General features: G+C 41.8%; 1 pseudogene; it reads right to left on the bottom strand.

Annotated features, from left to right (window-relative positions):
- Positions 1-1205: 1205 nt before the first annotated feature.
- On the bottom strand, positions 1206-8937 carry LOC112078122 (aquaporin-8-like; annotated as a pseudogene).
- Between the last annotated feature and the right edge of the window lie 2525 nt (positions 8938-11462).

The following is an 11462-nucleotide window of genomic DNA, read 5'->3' as shown; positions in this document are numbered from 1 at the left end:
GAGAGTGGAGAGAGAAAGAGAGCGAGAGAGAGCATAAAATTGAATTGCTCCATTGACCAACGATGGACTCTTTGACACTGATATCCATGTTATGATTAATCCAAGTCAGTTTACTCTAGTGAACACAGTACAACAGACAACCAGTTCACAGTATGAAAGTATAGTAATCGTCCAGCAGACAGATATTTTGTTGGCACTGATTTGAAAACAARATTTTCAGCATAGAGCATATGTCAATATGATTATGATATGTTTTTACTATTTAAATAAACTAAATGTGTTGTTAGTTTGTTAATACAGCAGCCTACTACCAGACATAATGTTCTAGATTTACAGGTCAAGCAAAACAGTTTCATCTTGGTTAACCTGCTTGTATTAATCATGCATAGATCATTGATGTTAGCCAGTCCCAGCTAGATAAGATTAAGCATTAAAACTAGACAGTTTGACGAAGTCTCTGCACCTGTGCAAAGTCTGCTCCTGTTCCAGTGAAACATGAAACTGGCTTTTTACACTTTAGCATAATATCTTATTATTTGTCCTAAATGGTAGACACATCCATCAGCAAATAACAGGTGATAAATTGACATTGTAAATGTGTAGAATGTGGCAAAATCAGACTGTTACTGTGCTTACAGGTATCATGTATGTACTTATTCTTGAGGGGGCACTAATGGAATTAATMAATTAYTTTAATAATTKATTTGTATTAATTGCGTATGAAAGAAACAGTATCTTCTATATTTCCAASGTACAAATCAATAAATGGACATGARGACGACGCCTCTGCTGTACACYTTTATACTTCATTTCTTGAATCTTCACTGCAAAWTTTTTTGAACGTTCACATACTACTGTCTCAAATGAGTGTCTGCCATATAAATATAATTACTAGAAGAGAGGTCCACATTCAAGTCAATGAGGCCATAATGGGAGGACCGGTTGTCTGAGGGGCTATGTCCTTTCTAGTAATTATATTTCTATGGCTGAGACACTCATATCATGACAGATYCTGCTAGACTTTCAGTCAAGATAGCAATTACAGTGTCAAATTCAATGTTATCTACTGTGGCTAGTTTTTGGATGTCTGTGTGCAGATAATCAGTGAAAAGGCATGACGCATATGGAAGGTTGTATCACAGTACAGTGAGAGTCAGACCAATGCAAGGCTGTAGTTCACCACATAACCAAAAGGTGGCGGTATAAAACACAGACTATGGGCCAGAAGTCACTTCTACTATGTCAAAAGGGATCAATCATAGAAAGAAATATGCAATGCAATATTTAATGCACAAAAATTCGTTTATACAAATGGCATTGAATAAAATAGATTACATTTATGGACAATAGATAATCTATATATACCGGTATATAATAAAGTTACATTGGTAAGATTATTTTAAACTAATTGACATGGAAATAGTAACACAAAAATACTGTTAGAATTTATGTGGATTTTGGAAATTTACATTTTTATGGACTTGAACTGGAAACCTACATCTGTATCACATCAAGAGAACTCTGGTTTTCTCATCCCCAAGCAGTAATCTGAAAATAGAAAAAACACACCATCAAAATAGTACAGAATTGTTGAATGTAACATCACTCGACAAGTTGTTGCTTCCACACATTGTTTCTTTCGTTTTTTTTTAACATAAATGTAAATAATTCCACAAAATATGTCTTAGACAACACAAGACTTTAACAAGGAAAATCTAGATAAAAAGGTGTTAAATCCACACATTGTTAAAACTAGGTTAATGACTCTCCCAGACTTAAGAATTGTATAAAAGCACCCATTGTAAGAGTAACTTTCCATCACATAGCTAGCCATTGATTTTAAAGGGACAGTTCATGTTTATCAAGTTGAGGAAACAGCCCTGTCTAACAGCCCTGTCTACACAGCCCTGTCTAACAGCCCTGTCTAACAGCCATGTTACGATGCGTGTTTTATCGCACAAGACAACATATCCCCCGATATGGTGGTGGTAGATTCTCTTGCTGATTTGCAAGAATTTATGGGCAGACAAGGCTTCTAATCCCACACTTGCAGCTAGTGTAGGCAACTTCCATTCAATAGTAAATATTATTCCATTCTAATCTATGGAGCTCCAGTTGGGTCATTATTTTAGTATTAATGGTCATTTCAAGGACAAAGATTAAGGCTGCTTTCCCAACCAAAGTGTTTCAATAGTAGCTTGGGCTCAGTCTGTTTCTGTTTAAATCCAAACAGGACAATGATGTAAACAGCCAGGTATCCAGGCCCCAGAAGATCAGAGCCGTACAGTACCGTATGAAGCTGGCGGTTAGCAAGGGCTCAGACATGGGTCCCACCAGTAGATTCCAGTGGTAGCTCCAGTAGTTGGCCACCACGGCCGGGCCAAAAGGCACGAGCTGGGTTCATACATGCCCCAGACACTGCTCCCCTGTAGAGGATGTGATATAAAAGCGATGCATGAATGAACGATAGAGCTTGTGGTGTCTTACGGTACACAGTAAGGAGTGTATTGTGGTGTACATTGTGTTTTATTGGTAGTGTACAGGTATTTATCTCAGTAGTAGTTAACTATACTGTACAAAGGTAGGCCATTACATCAAACATCAAGACAAAAGGAGATGATTGTGGACTACAGGAAAAAGAGGACCGGCACTCTCATTGACGGGGCTGCAGTGGAGCAGGTTGAGAGCTTCAAGTTCCTTGGTGTCCACTTCACCAACAACTAACATGGTCCAAGCACACCAAGACAGTCGTGAAGAGGTCACGACAAAACCTATTCCCCCTTAGGAGACTGAAAAGCATTGTCATGGGTCCTCAGATCCTCAAAGGTTCTACAGCTGCACCATCGAGCACCTGACTTGTTGCATCACTGCCTGGTATGGCAAATGCTCGGCTCTGACCGCAAGGCACTCTACAGAGGGTAGTGCGTACGGCCCAGTACATCACTGGGGCCAAGCTTCCTGCCATCCAGGACCTCTATACCAAAGCGGTGTCAGAGGAAGGCCTAACAATTGTCAAAGGACTCCAGCCACCCAAGTCATAGACTGTTCTCTCTGCTACCGCACGGCAAGCGGGTACGGGAGCGCCAAGTCTTGTTCCAAGAGTCTTCTAAACAGCTTTTACCCAAAACCATAAGACTCCTGAAATCTAGTTAAATGGCTACCCAGACTATTTTCAGTGCCCCCCCCCCCCCCCCCCCTCTTTACACACTGCTACTCTCTGTGTCATCTATGCATAGTCACGTTAATAACTCTACCTATATGTACATATACCTCAAATAACCGGTGCCCGGCACATTACTCTGTATCGCTACCCCTGTATATATAGTCTAACTATTGTTATTTCACTCTGCTTCTTTAATTACTTGTTACTTTTATCTCTTATTCTTATCTGTATTTTTTTTAACTGCATTGTTGGTTAGGGGCTCGTAGGTAAGCATTTCACTGTAAGGTCTGTTATTTTCCTGTTGTTTTCGGCGCATGTGACTAATAACATTTGATTTTGATTTGTTTGTATCTGAAAGTTGTTCTGCAGAATGTACAGTACAGCCCTCCTCCCAACCCTTACCCACACACCTTACATCAATCCACTCCACGACCACCCCACCCACCGCTTTTCTCCCAACCCTTACCCACACACCTTACATCAATCCACTCCACGACCACCCCACCCACCGCTCTTACACCATACCTTACCCACACACCTTACATCAATCCACTCCACGACCACCCCACCCACCGCTCTTACACCATACCTTACCACACCCTTACATCAATCCACTCCACGACCACCCCACCCACCGCTCTTACACCATACCTTACCCACACACCTTACATCATCCACTCCACGACCACCCCACCCACCGCTCTTACACCATACCTTACCCACACACCTTACATCAATCCACTCCACGACCACCCCACCCACGCTCTTACACCATACCTTACCCACACTCCTTACATCAATCCACTCCACGGACCACCCACCACCGCTCTTACACCATACCTTACCCACACACTTACATCAATCCACTCCACGACCACCCCACCCACCGCTCTTACACCATACTTTACCCACACACCTTACATCAATCCACTCCACTCCACGACCACCCCACCCACCCCTCTTACACCATACCTTACCCACACACCTTACATCAATCCACTCCACGACCACCCACCCACCGCTCTTACACCATACCTTCTACCGCATGGGTCCTCACCCAGCCAGGATGTCTGCGGGTGACGGTCAGCCCGATGCAGAGAGGGCCAACAGGCTGCGGGTCGTCCATTCACCGGCCCCCATACACACCACCATTGGTCAGGAACAGAGTCATGATCACCTCTGCCACCTGTGTGCGGTACTATCTGGGTGTCTGCCTGCACTGTGTTGAATGCTGCCCCTGAAACCTTGGCATAGTTCATGGATGGGGAATCACCTGGAGAAGGAGATATTACTGATATTGAACTATGGATATGTAGGGAGAAAAGATATAGGTCCAGATACAGAAGAACATATTTAACATTTGCTTATCGACTGCTACTTTCCACTGGTCATATTGCTACATCTGTCAGAGTTTGTCTTTTCAAGTGTGATAAAAATATATACAGTACTAGCCAAAAGTTTGGACACACCTACTCATTTCAGGGTTTGTCTTTATTTTTACTATTTGCTACGTTGTAGAATAATAGTGAAGACATCAAAACTATGAAATAACACATGGAATCATGTAGTAACCAAAAAAGTGTTATAACAAATCAAAATACATTTTATATTTAGATTCTTCAAGTAGAGCCGCCCTTTGCCTTGATGACAGCTTTGCCCACTCTTGGCATTCTCTCAACCAGCTTCACCTGGAATGCTTTTCCAACGTCTTGAAGGGTTGCCAACATATGGCTGAGCACTTGCTGGCTGCTTTTCCTTCACTCAGCGGTCCAACTCATCCAAAACCATCTCAATTGGGTTGAGGTCGGGTGATTGTGGAGGCCAGGTCATCTGATGCAGCACTCCTTCCACTCTCCTTTTTGGTCAAATAGCCCTTACACAGCCTGGAGGTGTGTTGGATCATTGTCCTGTTGTGAAAAAACAAAATGATAGTCCCACTAAGCGCAAACCACAGCAGCCGCTGCCCCACACCATCACACCTCCTCCATGCTTCACATTGGGTACCACACACGCAGAGGTCATCCGTTCACCTACTCTGCGTCTCACAAGGACCACAGCGTTGGAACCAAAAATCTAAAATTTTGACTCATCAGACCAAAGGACAGATTTCACCGTCTAATGTCCATTGCTCGTGTTTTTTGGCCCAAGCAAGTCTTCTCTTATTATTGGTGTCCTTTAAAGTGTGGTTTCTTTGCAGCAATTTGGACCAATGAAGGCCTGATTCACTCTCGTCTTCCTCTGAACAGTTGATTGTTGAGATGTGTTACTTGAAACCCTGTGAAGCATTTATTTGGGCTGCAATCTGAGGTGCAGCTACTCTATATGAACTTATCCTCTGCAGCAGAGGTAAACTCTGTGTTTTCCTTTCCTCTGGCGGTCCTCATGGAGAGCCAGTTTCATCATACGCGCTTGATGGTTTTTGCGACTGCACTTGAAGAACTGTCAAAGTTCTTGAAATGTTTTGGATTGGACTGGCCTTCATGTCTTAAAGTAATGATGGACTGTCGTTTCTCTTTGCTTATTTGAGCTGTTCTTGCCATAATATGGACTTGGTATTTTACCAAATAGGGCTATCTTCTGTATACCAATCCTATCATGTCACAACACAACCGCGCTTGGCTCAACGCATTAAGAAGGAAAGAAATTCCACAAATTAACTTTAAAACAAGGCACACCTGTTAATTGAAATGCATTCCAGGTGACTACCTCATGAAGCTGGTTGAGAGATCCCTAGAGTTTTCAAAGCTGTCATCAAGCAAAGGTTGGCTACTTTGAAAAATATAAAATGTAAAAATTATTTTTGATTTGTTTAACACTTTTTTTGGTTCTACATTTTCCATATGTTATTATTTCATAGTTTTGATGTCTTCACTATTATTCTACAGTGCTAAGAAAATAGTACAAATAAAGAAAAAACCTCTGAATGAGTAGTGTGTTCCAAACTTTTGACTCAGTACTGAACATATACACTACCGTTCAAAAGTTTTGGGTCAAAAAATAAAGAAAAGTACATTTTTTGTCCATTAAAATAACATCAAATTGTCAGAAATACAGTGTAGACATTTTCTGTTGTAAAATGGACTATTGTAGCTGGAAACGGCGATTTATGGATTTATCTAACAGTACGTAGGCATGCAGAGGCCCATTATCAGCAACCATCACTCCTGTGTTCCAATGGCACGTTGTGTTAGCTAATCAAGTTTATGATTTTAAAGGCTATTGATCATTAGAAAAACTTTTGCAATTATGTTAGCACAGCTGAAAACTGTTGTTCTGATTAAAGAAGCAATACAACTGGCCTTTAGACTAGTTGAGTATCTGAAGCGTAGCAATTGTGGGTTCTATTACAGGATCAAATGGATGAAACAAAGAACTTTCTTCTGAAACTCGTCAGTCTATTCTTGTTCTGAGCAATGAATGCTATTCCATGTGAGAAATTGCCAAGAAACTGAAGATCTCGTACAACGCTGTGTACCTCCCTTCACAGAACAGCACAAACAGGCTCTAACCTGAATAGAAAGAGGAGTGGGAGGCCCCGGTGCACAACTGAGCAAGAGGACAAGTACATTAGAGTGTCTAGTTTGAGAAACAGATTCCTCACAAGTCCTCAACTGGCAGCTTCATTAAATAGACCCGCAAAACACCAGTCTCAAAGTCAACAGTGAAGAGGRGACTCCYGGATGCTGGRCTTCTAGGCAGAGATGCAAAGAAAAAGCCATATCTCAGACTGGCCAATAAAAATAAAATATTAAGATGGGCAAAAGAACGCAGACACTGGACAGAGGAACTCTGCCTAGAAGGCCGGCATCCCGGAGTCGCTGCTGATGTTGAAACTGGTGTTTTGCGGGTACTATTTAATGAAGCTGCCAGTTGAGGACTTGTGAGGCGTCTGAAAACTTTCAGGGAACCATAGTAAAACATCCTCAGTACCTCCCTGAAACCTAAAAATTAACATTCCCCGAACAAATCAAATCAAATCAAATTGTATTTGTCACATGCGCCGAATACAACAGGTGTAGATCTTACAGTGAAATGCTTACATACAAGCCCTTAACCAACAAAGCAGTTAAAAAAACTTCTGTTCTCAGAACATTTAAAAAACCTACATTTTTACCAGTCAGGAAACATATGGCTTCATTCCCAGAACCAATGGGAAACCAAAAACGTATGTTCCCACAACTTCCAAGGAACCAAATGTGCCTGCAGGGTAATGGCCAATGAGCTCTTGACTTTACAAGGTGGTGAAACACAGACTCAACTCATCTTGTTCAGCTCTAAGGATACTGTACATGTAAATGACTGCCAATAGAGTAGAGTGGGTGACTGCCTGGTCACTCAACCCTCATGGACGTCAATTACTTTATCGTTTTACTGTCCTGATAGCAGCCAAGAGAAGAGCAGGGTAGGTGTAGAAAGAGATTATTGTCATGATCCATATCTGAAGTGTTGATAGGATGAGGATGATCATACTGATAGAATAAGTGTGGAATGTACAAGTGTTGTGTATTCTGGGACGATCAAACCTCTGAAAGTGTGAAATATCTAGCTGATATTTTCCTGACGTTTACATAGTCTTTATGACAGTAGGCCTACCCATTTGGTGCCAGGTAGTTTGTTCGTACTAMAAAGTACATATTGTTACCAAATAATTAAGTTAAATAAATGTACATGTTTTCAATGTCAATAAATAAGAACAATTATAATTAAAATCCTATTAAATACCAAGTTAGTACTAGTAGAAACAGTGCAACCCACATTTTAGTAGGCTACAGAGTACCCACCTTGGCTAGTCCTGCCCCTATCATCCCTCCACACAGCTGAGCCAGTATGTAGGGGACCAGCAGTATGATGTTGAMACCCCCGATCAGAAACACAGACACAGACACTGCTGGGTTGAAGTGCCCCCCACTGCAGAGAGAGACATGGAAGAATTGAATTACCCTAATACATTTGAATTAAGTTATTTTATTTTAAACAGTTCACAATAGTTTTTTATATGAGGCACATCCTTTAGAAAACAAAACAAACTCATTTTTAAATATAGAGGCATGTAGCAACAATAAAACCATAATAGAGAAAAAATGCTGATGTAGATTGCCTCATCAAAATGGTACAAGTGTGATTTTAAAATTCTGTTGTGCATTTTAATGATCTATTGTAGGCTACTTTGAAAGCACAGTCATAAAACTTCAAGTCAATGCCGATCAACAGATCCATTACAATTCTTCGTTTTCGCAATGCTTTTTTGCAATCTGTTACACATCAACATACTGCATGTTGAAAGCCTAAGAACAGACTCTTCTGTTGCTCTGCTAACATTTGAAAACCTGAGCATCAACTTCCCAGCTAGTCCAAAACCTATACCATGTCATGGCCAGAAAAGTTGGCTATACAGCACAAACAGATCTGGACCAGGTTATCACCTTCCAGCCTCTCACCACCCACCCCAGAGGGGCTCCCCAGCCTTACCTGATCTCCCCCAGCACGGCGATGACGATGCCCAGGGCCAGGCCGTGTGCCAGGGCCGGTGCAGCCTCCCGGTGCCTCCCGTGTTCTCGATCACAGACAGACACCCCACAAAGATAAACAGAGATGAACCCAGCAGCTCTGCCAGACAGGGCTGGATATAACGTTCGAACGCATCCCTGAACGGCTTGGTACCGCTGTTTCCATCTGTGGCTGGATCTGGACCTTTCCCCTCTGGCTGGATCACATTGATGTCCAGGTCCCAGAGCTCGGTCTTAGACTCATAGAGAGCCATGGTGTTGGGTTAGACTGTGWGASWSKRRAMASMSCMYRKGTTGTTASTGCTCTTAAGTCTAGAGGTTACGCAACAGTGCTGATAAGGAATAAGAAGGGAGGAGGAGGGGTGAGGTGGATGAGGAGGAGGGAGGTGGAGGAATGGGAGGAGGAGGGGTGAGGTGGATGAGGAGGAGGGAGGTGGAGGAATGGGAGGAGGAGGTGGAGGGCCGAAGACAAGGAGGGAAGTGGAGGTGAGGGGCGGAGGTGGGGTGAAGATAGTGGAGGGGGGAGTTGATAAATTATTTTCTTGAAATGGTCCAGATAGCTAGGCAGAGAAATGATACCAGATCATCAAACGATGAGACAAAATGCAAGAAATGTTCAGATATTGTTCGCTTAAGTGATTACCGTTAAATGTAATACTCCATCATGACTTTTGGTTTAACTTCAAACATACTTGTCAGAACTTTGGATGGATAAAGAAATGCAATAAATCAATCAAAATTATTTCCCCATGACTGTTATTATGAATAGTATTATRAATACTAGTTGTGAAATGAATAGCTTACATTTCAATATACATTATGCAGTTAGAATACAGGGACAGAAACCACGCTTCTGCAGATAGAGCTATTGCCTAAAATACAATAGAAGTGCAGCATAGAGGCTATGTGTCACATCTTAAATGTATGTAGTTCTGTCCTTGTGCTGTTCTTGTCTATTAATGTTTTGTATTATGTCATGTTTCATGTTTTGTGTGGACCCCAGGAAGAGTAGCTGCTGCTATCGCAACAGCTAATGGGGATCCTAATAAAATACCAAAAKGATGARTGTGTTATAGGACATATSGATAGACAAGCGKCCTCATTATATGACTGTCTATATAAGTTGTSATTCTACATAACTACTGAATTACCATCAATCYAYTTGTATATCAGTGGAGGCTGCTGAGGGGAGGACAGCTCATAATAATGGTTGGAACGGAGCAAATGGAATGGCATCAAACACATGGAAACCATGTATTAGATGTGTTTCATACCATTCCACTTATTCCGCTCCATCCATTACCACGAGCCCGTCCTCCCATTAAGGGTACGAAACCAACCTCCTGTGTTGTATATGTAATGTGACTGAAATATATCTACATAATAATCAGAATAACATATTACGATACAATCTTTTACATATACAGTGCCTTGCAAAAGCTTTCATCCCCCTTGGCATTTTTCGTATTTTGTTGCATTACAACCTGTAATTTAAATGGATTTTTATTTGGATTTCATGTAATGGACATACACAAAATAGTCCAAATTGGTGAAGTGAAATGAAAAAATTACTTGTTTCAAATTCAAAAAAACAACAAACTGAAATGTGGTGCGTGCATATGTATTCACCCTCTTTGCTATGAACCCCTAAATAAGATCTGGTGCAACCAATTAACTTCAGAAGTCACATATTAATTAAATAAGTCCACCTGTGTGCAATCTAAGTGTCACATGATCTGTCACATGATCTCAGTATATTTACACCTGTTCTGAAAGGACCCAGAGTCTGCAACATACTAAGCAAGGGGCACCACCAAGCAAGTGGCACCATGAAGACCAAGGAGCTCTCCAAACAGGTCAGGGACAAAGTTGTGGAGAGTACAGAACAGGGTTGGGTTATAAAAAAATATCAGAAACTTTGAACATCCCACAGAGCACCTTTAAATCCATTTAATAAAAAGAAAAATATGGCACCACAACAAACTGCCAAGAGAGGGCCGCCCACCAAAACTCACAGACCAGGCAAGGGGGCATTAATCAGAGAGGCAACAAAGAGACCAAAGATAACCCTGAAGGAGCTGCAAAGCTCCACAGCAGAGGTTGAAGTATCTGTCCGTAGGACCACTTTATGCAGTACACTCTACAGAGCTGGGATTTATGGAAGACTGGCCAGAAAAAGCCATTGCTTAAAGAAAAAAATAGTAAACACATTTGGTGTTCGCCAAAAGGCATGTGGGAGACTCCCCAAACATATGGAAGGAGGTACTCCGGTCAGATGAGACTAAAATTGAGCTTTTTGGCCATCAAGGAAAATGCTGTCTGGCACAAACCCAACACCTCTCATCCACCCAAGAACACTATCCCCACAGTGAGCATGGTGGTGTCAGCATCATGCTGTGGGGATGTCTTTTCATTGGCAGGACTGGGAAACTGGTCTGAATTAAAGGAATGATGGATGACGCTAAATACAGGGAAATTCTTGAGGAAAACCTGTTTCAGTCTTCCAGAGATTTGAGACTGGGATGGAGGTTCACCTTCCAACAGGACAATGACCCTAAGCATACTGCTAAAGCAACACTCGAGTGGTTACAGAGAAACTTTTAAATGTCTTGGAATGGCCTAGTCAGCCCAGAGCTCAATCCAATTGAGAATCTGTGGTATGACTTAAAGATTGCTGTACCCACAGTGGAACCATCTAACTTGAAGGAGCTGGAGCAGTTTTACCTTGAAGAATCGGCAAAAATCCCAGTGGCTAGATGTGCATGCTTATAGAGACATACCGCAAGAAACTT

This window comes from Salvelinus sp. IW2-2015, unplaced genomic scaffold, assembly GCF_002910315.2.
Source record: "Salvelinus sp. IW2-2015 unplaced genomic scaffold, ASM291031v2 Un_scaffold5279, whole genome shotgun sequence".
NCBI lineage: Eukaryota > Metazoa > Chordata > Actinopteri > Salmoniformes > Salmonidae > Salvelinus > Salvelinus sp. IW2-2015.
Note: the sequence above shows the minus strand (reverse complement) of the source record. Positions and strands in the feature narration are given on the sequence as shown.